Below are 21,082 nucleotides of genomic sequence, written 5' to 3' on the forward strand. Positions count from 1 at the left end.
AGTTCGAGCCCCGCGTCAGGCTCTGGGCTGATGGCTCAGAGCCTGGAGCCTGCTTCCGATTCTGTGTCTCCCTCTGTCTCTGCCCCTCCCCCATTCATGCTCTGTCTCTCTCTGTCTCAAAAATGAATAAACATTAAAAAAATTTTTTTTAATTTTTTTGAAGTTTATTTATTTTGAGAAAGAGAGAGAGGGAGGGGCAGAGAGAGAGAGAGAGAGAGAAGGAGAGAGAGAATCCCAAGCAGGCTCTGCACTGTCAGCACAGAGCCTGATGTGGGGCTCAAACTCACGAACCTGTGAGATCATGACCTGAGCGGAAATCAACGGTTGGATGCTTAACCAACTGAGTCACGCAGGCACCCCATTAATTTTAGCGAGTTTAAATGAAATTGAAATAAAAGTAAACCTCCTAAAGATTATAAAGACTTACTAAGAGTCAGCTGCAAACACCAATTGACTGAAAATCTTGTACTTCATACAACCGCCACAGGTCAAAGTTCAACGTAAATAACCATCATGATCCAGTTATCGTCTACACAGCAGTCAGGGTTGCTGGACACTGGGTCATTTTACCAGTCCCATTGCTAATCGTAGTGTGATTTTAAATTCAGGATTCTATCCTCAGACATTGAGTATTTGATCTTGGATAAAGGGCATCTCCTTCCTTAAGCAGATCTCTTTGTAAAGCTGTATGTGCCACCAGGCAGAACATGTAAAGTCTTCTGCGGAAGTTTTGGGGTAGGTTTCTGTTCATTAATTTATCCCACGGGCTTTCACCGCTACACGCCACACATTGTTCTGTCATAATCAACCAGGTGGCAACAGATCCTGAGAAGAGTATGACCAGTCACTAGTCTCTAGCAACTGGATAGAGCTAAACTCAGAGAGTAAATAACTAAAATGCAATTAAATTGCTGCTATGGGGGAAGCGGCTGACTGCAAGGTCAGCAGTGACTCCAGAGGGTAAAATTTTGAGTTTAAAGAGGGGTAGAAAAGGCAGACAAAGGAAGACCATTCCAGTGAGAAGAAACACTATTTGCAATAACAACTACAAATGCGAGGAGTAGTTCCTGTGGCTGCAACATAGGCCATTAATGAAGAATGGGACCAAACAATGAAAAGCCTCCTCTGATAACCTAGTAGGTTTCTTGGTTCTCTTGCCAATTTGGAATCATAGAGGATTTTAAAGAAGGTGAGTGACATCATCAGATTTATACTTTAGGAAGGTCACTGACAGACGGGTTGAGGTTAGATAAAAAGAGGGCGAAAAGAGGCCAAGAGACCAATGTGGACACTGTTACTAGACTCTGGGCCAGCTGATCCCAGATTGGAGGGTAGAACCCAAGGGGTGTGCAAGGCCATCCACTGGAGGCAAGAAGATATACTTCAACTTTATACACACACACATACACTTAAAACTTTTTATTTTGAAATAATTTCAAAATCTACAAAAAAAAGTGCCCTTCACCTAAGCCCTCCCCCAGTTGTCAATATTTTATTTCACTTGTCTTACCACCTTCTTTATTTTCTCTGTATATGTCTTTTCAAACCATTTGATTGTACGTTGCAGATATGATATCCCTTTACCTCTAAGTACATCAGTGTATATTTTCTATAAACAAGGAAGAAACTTACATACAAGTGAAGAAATTAATATCCATTCAATGCCATTATCAAATCCAGCAGTTCTCAAATATTTGTATTTGTATTTAACTTTATGCCTTTTCATTTCTTTTTGTGTAACTTTATAGTGTATTAATATTAATACAGTGGTGCACACATAGGATTTGTAAGTCTTTATATGGATTTCGAGGCAAAAAGCAGTAGCTAATATGGGAGCTTGGAGGAGGGGGCAAAAAGAATAGACAGATGTGAAGAATTTTGAGGGAAAACCATCAAAATTTGGAATCCTGTTGGAATTCAGAATTAGATCACTTAGAAATTTTTAGTATCATTTCAAACATTTTGTTCATTAAAACACAGGTCATTTGGGGCGCCTGGGTGGCGCAGTCGATTAAGCGTCCGACTTCAGCCAGGTCACGATCTCACGGTCCGTGAGTTCGAGCCCCGCGTCAGGCTCTGGGCTGATGGCTCAGAGCCTGGAGCCTGCTTCCGATTCTGTGTCTCCCTCTCTCTCTGCCCCTCCCCCGTTCATGCTCTGTCTCTCTCTGTCCCAAAAATAAATAAACGTTGAAAAAAAAAAAAATTAAAAAAAAAAAACAAAAAAAAACCACAGGTCATTTCCTAACCTTACTGTTTTCACAGAACTTCAGACTTAAAAAGGACATTAAAGGTCACTTTTGTTTTTGTATTTTCTTCAGAATGGTTCACAGGTTCATAATGAGATTTCTTTTGCATTTCAAAGGAATAAACAGCCCAATCCATTATGAAAATTAAATTACGTGGAATATATCCTAAAACTTAGTTCAGAGGAATTTGCATGACATTAGCTGCTTGTTCCTTAATAAAAGGCTATGTTCCTAAAGTACTATAGTGCTCCTCTCCTCAAACATTCTTTAGCTCTTTCTGTGCTATGTTGTTTGTAGTAGGTAATAAAGCACAGTTCTTTTTTCTTTTTCAATTTTATTTATTTTGAGAGAGACAGAGAAAGTGCGAGCCAGGGAGGGGCAGAGAGAGAGGGAGAAGCTTAAGCAGGCTCTGCAATGTCAGCACATGGCCCCAAGCAGGCTCCAACTCATGAACTGAACCGTGAGATCATGACCCGAGCCAAAATTAAGAGTTGGATGCTCAACGGACTGAGCCACCCAGGTGCCGCCGGTTCTTTTTTTATAGTAGACTTACCTGTGTGAATTCTATAGGATTGATTTCTTACAGGATACCTCCAGCCTGTAGTAACGTGGGATTGTAAAGGAATATTAAGCCGTAGATGAGCCTAGAGGATATCCGATAGCATGAGATATTGTTCGGTTTCTTTTCATGTTTGTAGCAAGAAAACCTATACTCTTTTAGCTATGCCATCTTTTTTTTTTTTTTTTAAAGAAAGCTAAATGGAAAGAATAAATGCTAGTTAACATTGTAAACATTCTTACTGAAACAGAATCAGAGGGGGTGTTACTATCAGAATGCATTCTCAGCTAGATGCCAAAGAGGGGTAAAGAACAAACATATTCATTGCAGCCTGACTGACAACTGGGGAAAAATTGAAACAAACTAAATGTTCATTAGCTGAATAACTAAACTGCATATCATTATATAATCATTAAAATGTATCCACAGAGTTGTCAATAGCTTGAAAAATGTTTAAGTTTAGAAGTTACGTAAAAATGTGAAACCAGATATAAATGGTATATGTAGAACCAAAAAATGTGACTTGGGAAGAAGTGAGGAACCATATTAACAGCAGATCGCATTGCTTCTGGATGCTAGGACTTTGGGTGGGTTTGCTTTTTCCTTTTTTACAGCTTTCGAAACCTTTGTTTTTCTTATCATTACAAGGTTTCATTTATACTGGAAAAAGTGTACTTCATGATTAAAAGCAAACTGAAGCAGGAAAAGATGTTAAGCATAAAAAGCAAGGTTCATATCATTCTGTACACATGACTTGACTTGTGAACCATCTAGTATAAGTTACAATATACCTGTCCGTTTGGATTTGCCACTCAATTTTGCAAAAGCACCCCTCAGAAACTCCAAGAACAGCAAGGACAAGATACACTGCACGCCATTCATTTACAAGTCTTGGGGACAGCTGAAGTTGTTTTGATTTGATCTTCTGTGTTGGGCACTCTGAGTTCGGATGAACTAAACTGCTCTCCTGAGGAGTATGTCTACCGTCAAGAAAAGAGAAAATATTTGGGAAGTCCAGACTGATTTCTACTTGAGAATTCAGAATCTTTCTAATAGAACCTTTTACATGCCAGCTCTCAATTCTAGGATCCACCTCAAAATAGTCTTGGCTTCATGTTAACATTCTTAGTCATCTCTGAAGTATTTTCTAGCAGAGTTGGCTGCCTTTGCTGTATAAATAAGTGACTCTCTTGCTGAAAAACCACCATTCTGAACTCCTTCTTTGCTTCTGATTATATTCAAGATTTTTAGCTTCTTCCTCAAAATTAATACACTGTGGATCTTAGCAGGAATCTTTAAAGTCTAAGTTCTAGCTCACCTTTTACTGACCTTCCAGTGCATCCCTCAGCCGCCTGAATATCACCAGTGTAAACAGATTTCTTCTTCAGTGGGCAAAACAGTTTGCTAAACACTGCTAAGCTTCCTAATAACCTGAAGGAGTTAACACTGGCCTCCAAAGAGGTTTACTTCTCGACAGTATTTGAGGCAAGGAGAATGTGACTCAATGAGCAATGCACTTAGCTCCTCCCTGATGGGAACACTGTAGTGATACCCACTTGGGTTTATCGGCAGACTAGCAGGCTGGCTACTTCACAAATATGCTCAGCCATCACAGTGTTCATTTTACAGAAGAATATCACGATCTTCCAATTCACTAAGAATAATCCGAGCAGAATATCTTTCTGTTAGCATCAGAGCAACTGTGTTCAGCTAGTTCTGACTCACCAAGCAAAATAGCATTAAGGAAAATCAACAGAAGCAGTATCAGAAGATCCGAATGATAAAGGACCTGACCTTGCAAATAATGTTGGGATAGATTGTAATTCCATGATGTGTATATGTACTTGATCACACAAGAATCCCCGCCCCACCAGAGGGACAGGGCAGATTGTGAGAGAGACTGGAGCCTAGAATGGGATGTGCCTCCCGGGGGAGATCAGGTGCTACAGACACGAACTGAACTGAGGTGAGCGCTCTCAGCTGAGAGACATCCATCTGGAGGACAACAGAGAACGGTGGCCAAAGGGATTTTAGGAGCAGATTCTATTCAGATATCCTCATAGGTGGGTTGGGGGGGGGGCAAGTTACTTTAGTCACTAGACCCCTGACCCAAGAACTGAATATGAGGGCCCAGCATGAATGCAGGTCCTTGCTTATAAAAGAACAGCAATACCACAAGGGTTATCAAATAGGGGCTTGGGCCGTGCAATGAGCCAAGGAAACCAGAACCAGGCCAGAAATGGAGACTGTTTTTAAACATTAAAATTTTTTCCCAGTGTAAAATGATTACCACAATCAGGCTGACGAACGCATTCAGCATTTCACATAATTACCATCTTTTTTAAGATTCGTTCTTATAATCAAGACAAATACTCAGTTGTCAGAAGCAAGACAATAAATGAGGCCAGGCTATCAACATGGTTGACATGACGTGGCATTCCAGGACAACTGAGTAAACACTCGTAAGAGCTCTGTAAATCCCTTCTGCTGAAGGCCACAATTGTTCCTAGAGCCAAAAGTGAGTCAGACCCTGTGATTACAGGTGAAATGGTCCCAAGGATATGGAGATGAGGGCTACAGAGTGTTGTAGGCAGGCAGCATTTGGCAAGCAGCTGGCTCTAAGTGCAGGCTTAGAGTCTATAGTGATCATAACAGACTTTGCATTTGGGTGTCCTCTATAGGAGGAATTTGTAGGAGGTACCACATGCAAGAGTCTGAACCCTGCTCATACTGGGGCCAATTAAGGACCGACTATTTTCACACATAAACACAATGTCTCATGCGAGAGACAAAATGAGATTGGAAAATCATTGCTTTTCCAGTCGAAAGTTAATCATTTACTCCCCCAAGATATAGTAAACATTTGCTGCGTGCATTGTACTGGGTTGACCTGTGTCCCCCAAGAAGATCCGTTCAAGTTTTAAACCCCATACCTACGCCTATGGTCTTGTTTGGAAATAGGATCCTTGCAGATGTAATCAAGTTAAGATGAGGCCATACTGAGTGAGGGTTGGCCTTAATCCAGTGATGTGATCTGTAGAAGGGAAGGGAAGCTTGGATTCAGAGACAGACAGGGAGGCAGAGCCTGGCATGATGCTGCCATAAGTCAAGAATACCAACGCTCACCAGCAACTATCAGCTAGCAGCTGGAAGAAGCAAGGAAGAATACCCACCCTGGAGCTTTCAGAAAAAGCATGGCCCTTGATGAGACTTCTAGCCTCCAGAAAAAAATTTGATATTTGAGGCTACCCAGTCCGTGGTACTCGGTCACGTACCTAGGAAGCTACTACGTGTTTTGCTACACACTGTGGGAGGTTCAAAAGTCACACACACAAAACAGTACCGTCTTTTCCCTTCTGTGTCATTTTAGTAACCCTGGAGCATTTGGTGAACTGAAGAGCTGGCTCAAAAGAAAAAAAAGTTCTTACTAAAAGTTGTTACTACGTTGCATTAGATGCATGGAAGTTTAGGAATTCCAAATGAAAGCTTACGCTACCCTGAGGAGTCAACTATGGGGAAAAATAAAAACAACAAATTAAAAAAAAACAAGAACTCAAAGTTAAATGGCAACAACATACACGGAGTACTTGACATATGCCAGGTGCAACAGTGTTGAGAGCTTTATCTGGTGTGGCTAACTTCCTACATTTCTGATTTCACCATCCCCATTGTACAACTAGGGCACTAGGTCTTAGGTGAAGGTAAGCAACTTGTCTGAAGTGACACATCTATCGAGTGGCAGGGCCAGGATTCAAACCCAGGTACGTTTGACTCAAGAATGCTCTTAACCATTCTTTACCATTCTGGACTCAATAATAGATATTTGGAGTCATCACATGTGGGTACTCAAAACCATAGGAACAGTCAAACTGCACAGTGTTTGTAGCAGGAACCATGGACGCATTTTCATTCAGAGTCTTCAATCTAAAACATCCCGTCATCACACCTACCAAAGGTGAGGATAGCGAGCTCTCCAATTTGCGCTTCCTCCACCCAACTCTGAAGTCACACAAGGGCAGGTACTTTATCCCACTTACTGTATAGCAAATATTAAAAACAGGAACTGACACAAGGCATGGATTAACGATTAGTACTTTTTGAACTGAATCCTAGAGGTGACCCTAATTTAAGACACCAGTACAGAATAATTCCATTTACGATGCATGAAAACAATTAAAAACCTGGCAACATATCTAACCAAGGATGTGAAAGATTGCTGCACTGAAATCTATAAGACGTTGATGAAAGACATCAAAGACACAAATAAGAGGAAGATATTCTGTGCTCATGGATTGGAAGAATATTAATACTATATTAATATTAATATATTAATATTAATTAATATTAATGAATATATAATAACAATATATAATTAATTAATATTAATAATAATATTAATATCCAAAGCAATCTATAAATTCAGTGCAATCCCTATCAAAAGTCCAATGTCATTTTTCAGAAGTAGGAAAAATAATCCTAAAATGTGTAGGCAATCACCAAAGACCCCAAACAGCAATCTTGTGAAGGAAGAATGAGGCTGGAGGCATCATGTTCCCTGATTTCAAACTTTATATATTATAAACCTATGATAATCAAGACACTATGTTATCGGCATAAAAACATGTATCTATTGAACAGACTAGAGAGCCCAGAAATAAACCCATCAATTAAAATTGACAACTGACAGTCAATTTATCTCAAAGGTGCCAAGAATACACAATAGGGAAAAGACAGCGTCTTTAATAAATGGTGCTGGGAAATGTGGACAGTCACATACAAAGAATGAAACTGGACCCCCATCTTACACCATACACAAACCTGAGCTCAAATTGATTAGGCTTAAATTTAAAATGGAAGTTAAATACTTAAATATAAGACCTTAAATGACAAAACTCCTTGAAGAAAACACAGCAGCGTGAACAACTTGACACTGAGCGTTGGCAATGACTTTTTTGGACATGGCACCCAACGTAAAGGCAATAAAAGAAAAAAACAAACAAGCGGGACTTATCAACTAAAAAGCTTTTTCACAGCAAAGGAAACTAGTAACAAAAAGAAAAGACAATCTATGGAATGGGAGAAAATATTTGCTAATTGTATATCTGATCCGGGGTTAATATCCAAAACATATACAGAACTCCAATAACTCACTAGCCAAAACCCAAATAAATCTCACTGAAAAATTGCCAGAGGGCTTGAACAAACATTCTTCAAGACATACAAATGGCCAACAGGTGCATGACAAGGTGCTCAACATTACTAATTACCAGGAAAATGCACATCAAAACCATACTGAGATAACACCTTACAACTGTCAGAATGGCTATCATCCAAAAGATAATAAATAACATGTGTTGGTGAGAGAATGGAAAAGAGGTAATCTTGATGCGCAATTGGTGGGAATGCAAACGGGTACAGCACTATGGAAAACAGTATGGAGGGTCCTAAGAAAATTAGCGATAGAACTACCATATGATCTTGTAATCCCACTTCGGGGTATTTATATGAAGAAAATAAAAACACTAGTCAAAAAGATCTTCACATTGCAGCATTGTTTACAATATCCAAGATATGGAAACAACCTAAGTGCCTATTGACAGACGAGTGGATAAAGAAGTTGTAAGACATACATATGAGTATTGCCCAGCCATGAAAAAGGGAATCCTAACACTTGGAAAGACATAGATGGACCCGGAAAGCATTATGGTATGTGAAATAAGACAAAGACAAATACCAGGTTCCAAATACTGAAAAGGAGCCTAAAGAGGATGGGTGAAGAACCAGCTGATACTGAGGTCTCAGAAGTCAAGAAGAGAGGTCCAAGAGTTCTCTAGACTGAAGACAAGACACAACAATGAATGAGGAAGAACCGGTACGGTTCACATTTAATGTCTTGGGCAACTTTTGAACAACCGTTTCAGTCCTTCCCTGAAATTGGGAGCCTGGGAAATGCAGGCAGTGAGAGGAGTTCAAAGGAAGAGAGAATGTTCTATTCCCAGCAGCCACAGGCAGAGAGGAAAGGGTGGTAACAGGTGGAGAGGGGCCAAGTAGATACAGGGAAGAGGAATCTGAGGCCCAGGTGTAGCCTTAAGGAGGGGGAAGATTATTTCTTTGTCCAAGCCTAAAATTAAAAAAAAAAAAAAAAAAAGAGACATCTAATTGGTTCATATCCATGTCTGTTTTCTAGTTAAGAGGTTTCTAAATCTGGCTGAGCATCTGAACCACCTGGAGAAAAATTTTTTATGTAGATTTTCAGGCATAACACTGAGATATTATGCTTCAAAAATTCAAGATGTGGTTCAAGAATCTCTTAAGACTCTGCCAAGGTGACTTTAGTAAACAGCCTTTACCTTTAACACTATTTCTCAAATCGAATTATTTCTTAGAAGTGGAACAATCTGCAAAGAATATCTGCTGCACTGTAAGTGGTAGCTTAAATTTATTACAGTTCTATACTCCACGTTACTAGCATAAAGTCGATAATTATACCAACGGGATATCCTCTATTTACTTACTTCTTCTGCCTCTTCATAAGTCCAACTTCCATTTGGTAGCAGACAGAACCCGCTCATACACAAGGTCAGTTCCAAATAAATATAGCACATTTGACCCTGCTCTCTTGCAAGCCATACACGTTGCCTAGTAGAGAAGACCGACTTGAGTAAAAATTCTCCTGGGGCACGTTAAGGTGCCGTTGCATCTTTTCCCTCAGGGCTTCCTATCCGCGTAGCTTCGGTGTATCCGTTGCTGACACTAATGCTTACTTTTATCTCCAGTCCCGTCTTCAAACTCAAACCTCATTCTGGCTTCTGCGATCAATCACCTTTTGGGCTTTTCCGGTTGGCCAGGCTGCCGGCTTTGACACGAGCGCCTCTCAGCCCCGAGTGTAGGTAAGAATCACGTAGAGGGCTTGTTAAACAGACTGCTGAGCCCCATGCCCAGAGATTGTCTATTATGAGGAGTGGCCCATGAGTTTGCATTTCTCTTGAGCTTCTCTTGAGCGGCAGGGATGCCGCTGCGGCTACTGGTTCCAGGACCGTAGTTTAAGTAGCACTAACGGGAGCTGAGTGCAGCCTCTTGTCTTGGTCTACTTTTATGTATTTTTTTAATGTTTATTTTTGAGAGCGAGAGAGAAAGAATGAGCATGAGTGGGAGAGAGGCAGAGAGGCGGGGGGAGAAGGGAAGGGGTGGGGTGCGGACAGAGGATCTGAAGCAGGCTCTGCACGGACAGCAGAAAGCCTGACGCGGGGCTCGAACCCATGAGCTGTGAGATGATGCCCTAAGCCAAAGTCAGACACTTAACCGACCCAGCCACCCAGGTGCCTCTTTCTCGGTCTACTTTGGACCGAGACTTTCTACAACCCTCACGTCATGAGCCACAAGCGTCCTCTGTCAGCTGCCAGCTGGCCCTGCCTCACCTGTACTAAGTTGTTCACAGCACGTGAAGAGAGTCTTCTCTAATTACGGCAGGCATTTGTGAATAGATTGCCTTCAAACCTCCCTTTCGAGGATTCAAACAGGATGTTAAGTCAGATTTCTCCACGGCCCTGATGTTGAACAGATTTTCTGTGCACAAATAATGTCAAAAATTGCATCTTAAACGTTATGTCAGGTATAAAAGTTGCACAGGAGAGAATATAACAGATCTATGTTTTACACAGATTCTTTTGCAAAGTTTTTCATACGTAGGAAAAAAAAAACACACTCTGACTTTACAGTTAGTTGTATCGGTAAGGAAATATTGGAGAGGAGGTTCAGGGAAAAATAATAAAAATTTACCAGGCACTGTTTCCATCATACTGTGATTTATAACTGCCGAAGCATAAAATAAGTGTAAGCAGTTGCTGTGGCTTTAACATTATACTCTTAACTGTTGGAGGATTTTGAGCTCTAATTGGCTGACCGACATCCACATCTCCCAGAACTAAAAAGCTGTCCCATGGCTCATATCCTCAGATATGGATATGTGACTTGCCCCCACTCCAATTCCTTTTTCTGTTTTGTCTCACTGCCACCTCTCCGTTGCTCAACGCCAAGCCCCCTCCCCTGCTGCCCCCATCACGGCTTCCAGTATCTGCCAGAGAGTTCTTCCCTTCTATTTGTCTAACTTTCTTCACTCTTATTTCTTCCACCTCCTGCCATTTCTCATACCAATTAGTTTTGACATTGAAAAGATAAGCCTTCGTAACTCAGTAGACATAGCTTGCTTATTCTGCTCATCTCTTCCATTCTTCTCTACCATCATCCCCTACCTGTGGGAAACCTTCCCTCAACTAGATGTTTCTGGTGGGGCTGTTGATCAGAATACCCCGTATCTGCCTTACTCAACCCAACCCATTTGGCCGCATGCATGTACATGAAAATATTCTCCTTTCCCCTTGGCTGTGATGATGGCCCCCAGTCGAACACACTGTACAAGTGGGGCTGTTTAGAGTACTCCTCTGGGATTTTATGTATGGGACAGCTCTGGAGGGACTGAGGTAATATGATAGAGCCTTACCGCCACTCACCCGCCTCACCACATGGCAGAATCTTATCTGTGGTAGAATGGACCGTGACAATCCTGAGAGAGAAATGACTGGAGAGAAGGGCAGGACATGGAGTGGGACAGAATGAAAGAATAAATAAAAGCAATGACCCCAAGTCCCTAGAATCCCTGTGACAAGCTTTACACCATCCCCCAGTCATGGAATCAATGAATTCTCTCTCTCCCTCTTTCTTAATCTGGTCTGATTAGTTTCTGCCACCTGGGGCTGAAAAAGGGCTGAGAGTTCATAACCAATGATAGCACTTCTTTTCTACCAAAGGGAAAGTTACTCTTTCCTGCACACGGGACATTAAAATATGGGACTTTTGCAGGCTCAGCTGTGTCTGCTCCTGAGTGAGGTTAAGCCCTTCCCTTCCTCCTTCCATGTCAGAGTTGTGTCTTATCTAGCTCCTTCTCCACTTGGAACTCAGAAACATTCTCCAGGGTCGTGTTTCTCAAACTCTCTGTGGGGAAGGATGAGATTTTTAAATTTCCACTTTCTGCCAGAGTGACGGTTTTGTAAAAAACTATAAAAATGAATTACTAGACCATGTGCTTGGATGTCGTAGCGATGTCAAAATGCTATGGAAGTTGCTAAATACGGTCAAGTTTTCTTCATATCGCATCATGGACAAGTAACAGTTGGTGGGCCACAGGCCGTCTGTGGCCTACACTTTGAGAAATGCCAATACAGAGAGCTGGTATAGTGCGACTGGTTTTAATGCCTCTACTTTAATTTTCAGAATTTATTTATAAGAAACGTGTTTTGTATAGAAACAGCACGATGTAAGATAAAAACCAGAATCTGCTTCTGGTTCTGTCACAAATAAGTTAGATATCTACAGTCTAATCTCTTAAAATAATTGGATTTTAGAAAAGCCTGATTTTAACTGAAAAAAAGAAGCTTATGACACTAGGTCTTAAAGGGTTTTCAAAACACATCAAGAAAGTATTAAACATGCTAATACTCTCCCATCTCCTTATATATTACTTAATAAAATTTCCATGGAAAATGTTCTGTTTTGGCATCATATAAAATGGCTTCGTGCATAAGGGGTTTCACAAAATGCGTAAGTCTCACAAAACTCACACACAGATTTTTGTAAATATACAAAAAGCATCAGAAGATGGTCTTAATTTTTAAAAAGGCTGATATGACTAGCAATGTCTAAATCTTTTCAAAAGATGACAAGAACTAAGAAATAAAAAGGTTACTTTGGAGAGTAGGAAAAATTACGGGTTTGGGACATGTTTAAACCTTTCTTTTTATATGATAAAAAGTTGTTGTGCATAATTCTGAATCTGGTGTGCCTCAGAAAATGCCTCATCCTTCTTTCTGATATTTCTAAAATCCAGTCTTGTTGGCTTATTTCAAACATCGCTTTGCCTTTCAGAGTTCAATCTTTGTCATCATGCAAATAATGTAAGAACGGCCAGTAGAAACATTCCAGGAAATTGTCCAATCTCATGAAGAAAGACAGTTTTCAGAGTAAGAAATGAATTCTTCCTCTTTTTTTCTTCTTAAAATCAGTCTTGGGGCGCCTGGGTGGCGCAGTCGGTTAAGCGTCCTACTTCAGCCAGGTCACGATCTCACGGTCCGTGAGTTCGAGCCCCGCGTCGGGCTCTGGGCTGATGGCTCAGAGCCTGGAGCCTATTTCCGATTCTGTGTCTCCCTCTCTCTCTGCCCCTCCCCCGTTCATGCTCTGTCTCTCTCTGTCCCAAAAATAAATAAACGTTGAAAAAAAAAATTAAAAAAAAAATCAGTCTTGTGTTTTCACAAAAATTCACTCAAGTGTTTGATACATATATGAGGTGAAAATCAATTCTTCTGGGATTTACGTATGTTTTCGGAAAGGACAGAAATTGCAAAATGTAAGCACTATATTATGTTTAAAAATGCAAAATGTTAACCGTAAGTGAAAGAGGAGAGAGGTTATCATGTGGAATCAAGATATATGGTATCTATTCCAACGTTCTCATGTACTGTTAATAAGTTTCTGATGTTTAAGTTTTGTATGTGGGTTGGGGGAGGAGAAGTAAGGAGAATACTTTATAACAACATTTTGAACTTTGCATGCACTTCCTATCTCCAATATCCAATAGAATCCATTCTATTCCACTTGTTAATCTATCCACTCAAAAACCGCCTAGTGATCTCATATTTAAAAAAAACAATTAAGGGGTGCCTGGGTGGCTCAGTCGGTTAAGCATCCAACTTTGGCTCAGGGCGTGATCTCGTGGTCCGTGAGTTCGAGCCCCGCGTTGGGCTCTGTGCTGACGGCTCAGAGCCTGGAGCCTGTTTCAGATTCTGTGTCTCCCTCTCTCTGACCCTCCCCCGTTCATGCTCTGTCTCTCTCTGTCTCAAAAATAAATAAACATTAAAAAAATAAAAAAAATTAAGTTTATTTATTTTGAGAGACAGAGAGAGTGGAGGAGGGGCAGAAAGAGAGGGAGAGAAAGAATCCCAGGCAGTCTCCGTGCTATCAGCGTGGAGCCTGATGCAGGGCTCGAACTCATGAACTGTGAGATCATGACCTGAGCCGAAACCAAGAGTCAGATGCTTAACCAACCGAACCACCCAGGCGCTCCGATCTTACGTTTTTAAAAAATCACTCCCAGAGAAAAACCACATAAATTCAATCATGAACAAATACAAACATCTACATCACATGTGCTGATCAATATATTCCTTCAGTGCCCTGCATATCCCCCTTCAGGACCAATACATGAACCTACCTCATTGGTTTGTTTCATCAGATGCCTCATTTTACTAAGATTTCCAAAACTCAATTTTGCAAGCTTATCTGAAACATCACTGTTGCCACTGAAAGCTTCATCTTTATCATCATACATACGGTGTACCTGTGTGTTTGAGCAGGTGACAATCTATGACATGGCATAACGTTCAAAAGGTAAGACAGTACCTCCAGTGATAACTGTTGCCCTCCCATCTCCTCCCCTACCCGTACAGTTCACTTCTACCAGGGGTGTCTACAATTTCCAACCCCGTGTGTACCTTTCCAATGACATCCTTACATACACTTAACCAGTTCATGCATTTGTATTTTCTTTTTTCTTTATCAAAAAGTAGCACACTCTGCAGGCCATTCTATACTTGACGATATTTCTTGGACATCCTTACGTATCCATATATGTCTCAATCTTTAGTAGCTACATACTTTTCTACCAAATGAAAGTACCACAATTTATGTATAGAGCCCCTATTCAATGAGTATAACTGTTAAGACAGGCTACCTCCAAACTGAGAGGCCATTCATATAGAAAAAAATACCACATCAGTGTGTTCATGTCTGACTCATCCTCCCAAGTCCTGGCAATTCCCTCTGCAATTTATTGCTATGAGATAATGTCCCATTCTCAATGGACCAGTTTCATGCTTCACACCTCGGCTGGGATCTGTACTGCAAGGCAGGATCCTGTAGTGGCTGAGAATCAGGAGATCTGAGCTTGTGCCTGGCTCTACCTTTTACCAGATGGTAAACTTACCTTAGGCAAATTACTTATATTTCTAGGCTAGAATTCCCTCATGTGTAATTAGGAATAATAATTACTATACCTTTCTCAAAGGATTACTTGTGAAGACTGTATAACCTAACATATGTAATGCCTTTAGCCCAGTGCCTGGAACATAATTAGTATCCCCCAAAGTGGTACCTCTCATTCCTAGGGACATTTAGATTAATTACACTTCAGCAGAACAAAAGGGTGAGAGGTTCTCATTTATTTGCCATGTGACGGCATTTCCTTTACTGTTAACCATAAGGCATGGATCACCTTTTATTAGGGGAAGATGGTGTATATTGCAAGACCTACGCTGTCTTATTGCCAAGTTTTGATTATATCGTGGCAAAGGAAAGAGAACAAATGCATAAGATTCTCTTTAGTCTTTTTTCTTTCCTAATGTCAGGGAAATTCTGCATGCTTTCTTCTTTGCCAGAAGCTCAAATGAGGAAGGGAAAGGTGGAACTACGTGTCATCATCGCCAGTCACACTGGATTATTTTGAGGGAGAGAAGTTCCTGTTAACACAGCCTTGTGGATGAACCTCTCCTTGATGGTCCCTCCTAAGATCAGAAGAGGGGACACTGACGGGTGTGTCTTCAGTTCTCCTTAGACAATGGAAACAGTTCCATCAGAGACCTTATCATCACAGCAATCTGAGGAGCCAGTGTGGTAATACCTGATTGTTACCGAATGCTAATAAAGGGATCTGTAGAAGCCCTTATTCAGTATTTAGTATTCAGTATTTAGAGTACAGAGCCTTTCACTATAAAGGCTATAGTATAAAGTCTATATAGAGAAGAAATCTATTAATTAGTGTGAGACCTAAAAGGAAGAAAAAAAGATGATCTCTAGTATAAAAAATTCTCCCATAGAGTCCTAAGGCTTAACTTTTCTTACACCACCCTTACAGTAGTTGGTATATTCCTCCTCCATGAACTGTGTTCCTTCTCTCCCCTCCCCTGAACCTGGAAAGACCCTTCCTTCCTTCCTCCCTCCCTCCCTCCCTCTCAGATTGTCATGAGCCCCTTCAATGCTGGGTGTGTGTTCCATGTTCCTCACGATGTTGTTTCTGACCACGCTAGCCCTTCTTTACATCCATTCTCCTGAGCCCTCAGCTGTGATTCTTAGCCTTTCCTGCAACACTGACCCCACTGAGAATGTGATTAAAGCCACGGATCTTCTGTATCCATTTATCCACCTGAAAACTGTATACACATACGCAAAAACTAATTTGGTAGTTTGAGAACCCCCAAACCTATCCTTGAAATCCTAGGTTCTATAACTTTTCTCTCCAAACCAACCAACTTGGTACTGCCTTGTATCACCATTTAGCTGATAAACAGAATATATATGTTATCTCCCTTCTAGGTTAGTAAACTCCTGAACACTTAACTTGTTAGTATCATTCTCAGTGTTCTACAAGTATCTCTTAAATACAGGTGCCTCCCAGGAGTTAGGGGTGCACCAGGAAAAGCAACAAGTCATAATGCAGACTCCCAACCCTGGTTTCCCATTAGAACCACCTGAAAGCTTTACAAATACTGATGCCAAGCCCCTGCGCCCGGAGTTCTTACTTAATTGGTCTTAGGTGTAGTCTTGGCCTAGTGACTTTTAAAAAAAAGCTCTCAAGGGGCGCCTGGGTAGCGCAGTCGGTTAAGCGTCCGACTTCAGCCAGGTCACGAACTCGCGGTCTGTGAGTTCGAGCCCCGCGTCAGGCTCTGGGCTGATGGCTCAGAGCCTGGAGCCTGTTTCCGATTCTGTGTCTCCCTCTCTCTCTGCCCCTCCCCCGTTCATGCTCTGTCTCTCTTTGTCCCAAAAATAAATAAAACGTTGAAAAAAAAAAGCTCTCAAGTCATTCTAATAAGAAGGCAAAGTTGAGAACCACTGGTGGGTAGTAATAGTGAAATTTCTTCACGCTCATGGAGTTTGAACTGAATTCTCTTACTTTCAAGCTGCATGATCTTAGCCAGGTTATGTAATTGCTATTAGGCTCAGTTTCCTCAACCATAAAGTGAAGATCATGGCAAATTTAGCTTTACATGTTGTTCCAAGGATTAAAGGAGATAAATATTGAAACAGTTGACAGGGTCAGGCAAACAGTCAGCACTCAGTAAATATAAGCTGCTACTATTACTTAAAATAATAAATGCACACATGGCAGATAATACAGTAAACACATCACAACCCAGGCCTAGGTGCCCCGCCCTCTTAGAAACAACACGGGTGACTACCGCTTAACTACCTGTAACCTCCTCCTAGCCATTATTTTCAGAGAGTTTTCTCCATGTTCTTGTGCTACGGTTCAGCTACGTCAGATGATCCTGTTTCTGGGTGTGGCACTAGAAGCAGCAAAGAGTCTCAATGGAAATATTCAGTGAAAGAAACTCAGGAAGGTATATAAATGATGCAATGTGGCTTTTCTAAGTCAGCATCCTTGACCAGCTGAAACTAGCAGATGCACCTGGCCAGGTATAATCACCGAGCACATGCAGACCCCTGCCTTCCTAGCACCCTCCCAGATTCCTTAAGAATTTTCCTGTGGGAGATCGGCTTCAGGGATGACAACTGCCTTGGCAATGCTTTTGTGCAATAATCATCCACGTATAACTATGTTTTTCTCAGGTTCAAACAGTTCTATCTGTATTTTAGGATTATGGCAAATCTGAAAAGGTAAAGAAACGATATATTAAATATAAATTTATCATTAGAAAAAAATGTGATCTTTGTTTCATTTGGGTGAAGGCTAGTTTCCTTTTTTGTTGTTGTTTTTAAATCAAGGGATTTTTCTCACCAAAGATGTAAAAGATCTGTATGCTGAAAACTATAGAAAGCTTATGAAGGTAATTGAAGAAGATTTAAAGAAATGGAAAAACATTCCGTGTTCATGGATTGGAAGAATAAATATTGTCAAAATGTCAATACTACCCAAAGCTATCTACACATTCAATGCAATCCCAATCAAAATTGCACCAGCATTCTTCTCGAAACTAGAACAAGCAATCCTAAAATTCATATGGAACCACAAAAGGCACCAAATAGCCAAAGTAATTTTGAAGAAGAAGACCAAAGCAGGAGGCATCACAATCCCAGACTTTAGCCTCTACTACAAAGCTGTAATCATCAAGACAGCATGGTATTGGCACAAAAACAGACACATAGACCAATGGAATAGAATAGATACCCCAGAACTAGACCCACAAATATATGGCCAACTAATCTTTGACAAAGCAGGAAAGAACATCCAATGGAAAAAAGACAGTCTCTTTAACAAATGGTGCTGGGAGAACTGGACAGCAACATGCAGAAGGTTGAAACTAGACCACTTTCTCACACCATTCACAAAAATAAACTCAAAATGGATAAAGGACCTGAATGTGAGACAGGAAACCATCAAAACCTTAGAGGAAAAGCAGGAAAAGACCTCTCTGACCTCAGCCGTAGCAATCTCTTACTCGACACATCCCCAAAGGCAAGGGAATTAAAAGCAAAAGTGAATTACTGGGACCTTATGAAGATAAAAAGCTTCTGCACAGCAAAGGAAACAACCAACAAAACTAAAAGGCAACCAACAGAATGGGAAAAGATATTTGCAATTGACATATCGGACAAAGGGCTAGTATCCAAAATCTATAAAGAGCTCACCAAACTCCACACCCGAAAAACAAATAACCCAGTGAAGAAATGGGCAGAAAACATGAATAGACACTTCTCTAAAGAAGACATCCGGATGGCCAACAGGCACATGAAAAGATGTTCAACGTCGCTCCCCATCAGGGAAATACAAATCAAAACCACACTCAGATATCACCTCACGCCAGTCAGAGTGGCCAAAATGAACAAATCAGGAGACTATAGATGCTGGAGAGGATGTGGAGAAACGGGAACCCTCTTGCACTGTTGGTGGGAATGCAAATTGGTGCAGCCGCTCTGGAAAGCAGTGTGGCGGTTCCTCAGAAAATTAAAAATAGACCTACCCTATGACCCAGCAATAGCACTGCTAGGAATTTATCCAAGGGATACAGGAGTACTGATGCATAGGGGCACCTGTACCCCAATGTTTATAGCAGCACTCTCAACAATAGCCAAATTATGGAAAGAGCCTAAATGTCCATCAACTGGTGAATGGATAAAGAAATTGTGGTTTATATACACAATAGAATACTACGTGGCAATGAGAAAAAATGAAATATGGCCTTTTGTAGCAACGTGGATGGAACTGGAGAGTGTGATGCTAAGTGAAATAAGCCATACAGAGAAAGACAGATACCATATGGTTTCACTCTTATGTGGATCCTGAGAAACTTAACAGAAACCCATGGGGGAGGGGAAGGAAAAAAAAAAAAAAAGAGGTTAGAGTGGGAGAGAGCCAAAGCATAAGAGACTCTTAAAAACTGAGAACAAACTGAGGGTTGATGGGGGTGGGAGGGAGGGGAGGGTGGGTGATGGGTATTGAGGAGGGCACCTTTTGGGATGAGCACTGGGTGTTGTATGGAAACCAATTTGACAATAAATTTCATATATTAAAAAAATAATAATAAATAAAATAAAATTAAAAAAATAAATCAAGGGATTTTTAAATTTTCATTGCATTTTTTTAAGTAGGCTCCATGCTCAACATGGAGCTTGAACTCATGACCCTGAAATCTGGAGTTGCACACTCTACCGGCTGAGCCAGCCAGGCGCCCTGAATCCTAGTTTCCAAATGTCTTTCTATAAAGATGAAACTGAGAAAATAAAATTGAGCATGGATTTAAAAGCTAAAAAAGCTAAACTCCCCCCCCCCCCAAAGCTAAGAACTCTAAGAAGTAACAATGAGGTCCCACAAATAGAAGAGCAAGACATAAGCACATCAATCCATCTCAGCCTCAGTTTCTTCTATTTAAAATGGGCGTAGCCAAGTTAGGGATGGGTGGGAAAACACATTATGATGAGAAAATTCACACTTCAAAGCCACAATGTTCTGGGGGCGCCTGGGTGGCTCAGCCGGTTCAGTGGCCGACTTTGGCTCAGGCCTCGATGCCGAGGTTCGTGAGTTTGAGCTGCGTCGGGCTCTGTGCTGGCAGCTCAGAGCATGAAGTCTGTTTCAGATTCTGTGTCTCCCTCTCTCCCTGCTCCTCCCCCCACTCGTGCTCTCTCTGTGTGTCTCTCTCTCAAAAATAGGTAAACATTAAAAATATTTTTGAGGGGCGCCTGGGTGGCGCAGTCGGTTAAGCGTCCGACTTCAGCCAGGTCACGATCTCGCGGCCCCGTGAGTTCGAGCCCCGCGTCGGGCTCTGGGCTGATGGCTCAGAGCCTGGAGCCTGTTTCCGATTCTGTGTCTCCCTCTCTCTCTGCCCCTCCCCCATTCATGCTCTGTCTCTCTCTGTCCCAAAAATAAATAAACGTTGAAAAAAAAAAAAATATTTTTGAAGCCACAATGTTCTGCTTTGACTCCCTGATCCACCCTTTGCCAGTTATATGACCCTGGTAAGTTACTGAACTTTCAAAGCCATGATAGATGGTGGTAATTTAAAAGCATAAAATGTTTAGAACAGTGTTTTGTGCAGAGTAGGAATTTGGCAGATGTTAGCTTGCACTCTTCCTGACAGACATTCATCTCTGGTGAAATTAGATATTTTCCCACAATGAGTGGACATGCAGGATATTAGGCAGAGGCTTTTACTGATGCATTTCTCCAAAAAACTCCCTCTTCCTGCAAGAAAACTAGAAACAACAACAAAATTATATTAATTCACTTTAACTGAGTGAAAGTGATGCTGAATCCTGTGTACTTGGGAAGTAAAGATACATGCACAATAAAAACAAATGAGAATTTAATGATCTCAATGGAAATACACAGACCTGAAGCCCACTAATAAGATACAGAAAGAATAATGAGACCCTGGATCTCCTGTTCTCTAATGGCTGGGGTCTTTCCTCTGAGCTGTTCAATAGAGCATACTTCGTGATTTTGATGGTGTTACGTATCTGTCAACTCTCTATATGCATGACAAATAATCTTTACATGATTCATCTTCTCTTCTCCCACGGTTCATGATCTGTTCCAGACCACCGGTGCCCAGGCCTCTGTGACATTACACTAGAACCCTGCAAGCCTAAATCTTTCTCCACTAATTTTATTGATTTTTTACATGACATGCTTTGGCAAAATGTGCTACTTTGTGACAGGGCCATTTTTATGTTATTGAAATGAATTATCAAGGAGCATTACTATTAGAGAAAATAT

The 21,082-nt window shown here is 41.1% G+C and overlaps 1 protein-coding gene and 1 long non-coding RNA gene across 3 annotated transcripts in view; one reads left to right on the top strand and one right to left on the bottom strand.

The window, feature by feature from the left end:
- NECAB1 (N-terminal EF-hand calcium binding protein 1) overlaps positions 1-21,082 on the bottom strand; it is a 196,827-nt gene that overhangs the window by 113,716 nt on the left and 62,029 nt on the right. The gene's annotated exons all lie outside the window — the stretch shown is intronic.
- LOC123585811 lies at positions 478-20,041 on the top strand. Its single transcript, XR_006706433.1, has 4 exons — positions 478-1,189; positions 9,582-9,695; positions 12,727-12,821; positions 20,017-20,041. It is a non-coding gene; the product is annotated as an uncharacterized LOC123585811 (long non-coding RNA).

The sequence above is a fragment of the Leopardus geoffroyi genome, chromosome C3, assembly GCF_018350155.1.
Source record: "Leopardus geoffroyi isolate Oge1 chromosome C3, O.geoffroyi_Oge1_pat1.0, whole genome shotgun sequence".
Classification (NCBI taxonomy): domain Eukaryota; kingdom Metazoa; phylum Chordata; class Mammalia; order Carnivora; family Felidae; genus Leopardus; species Leopardus geoffroyi.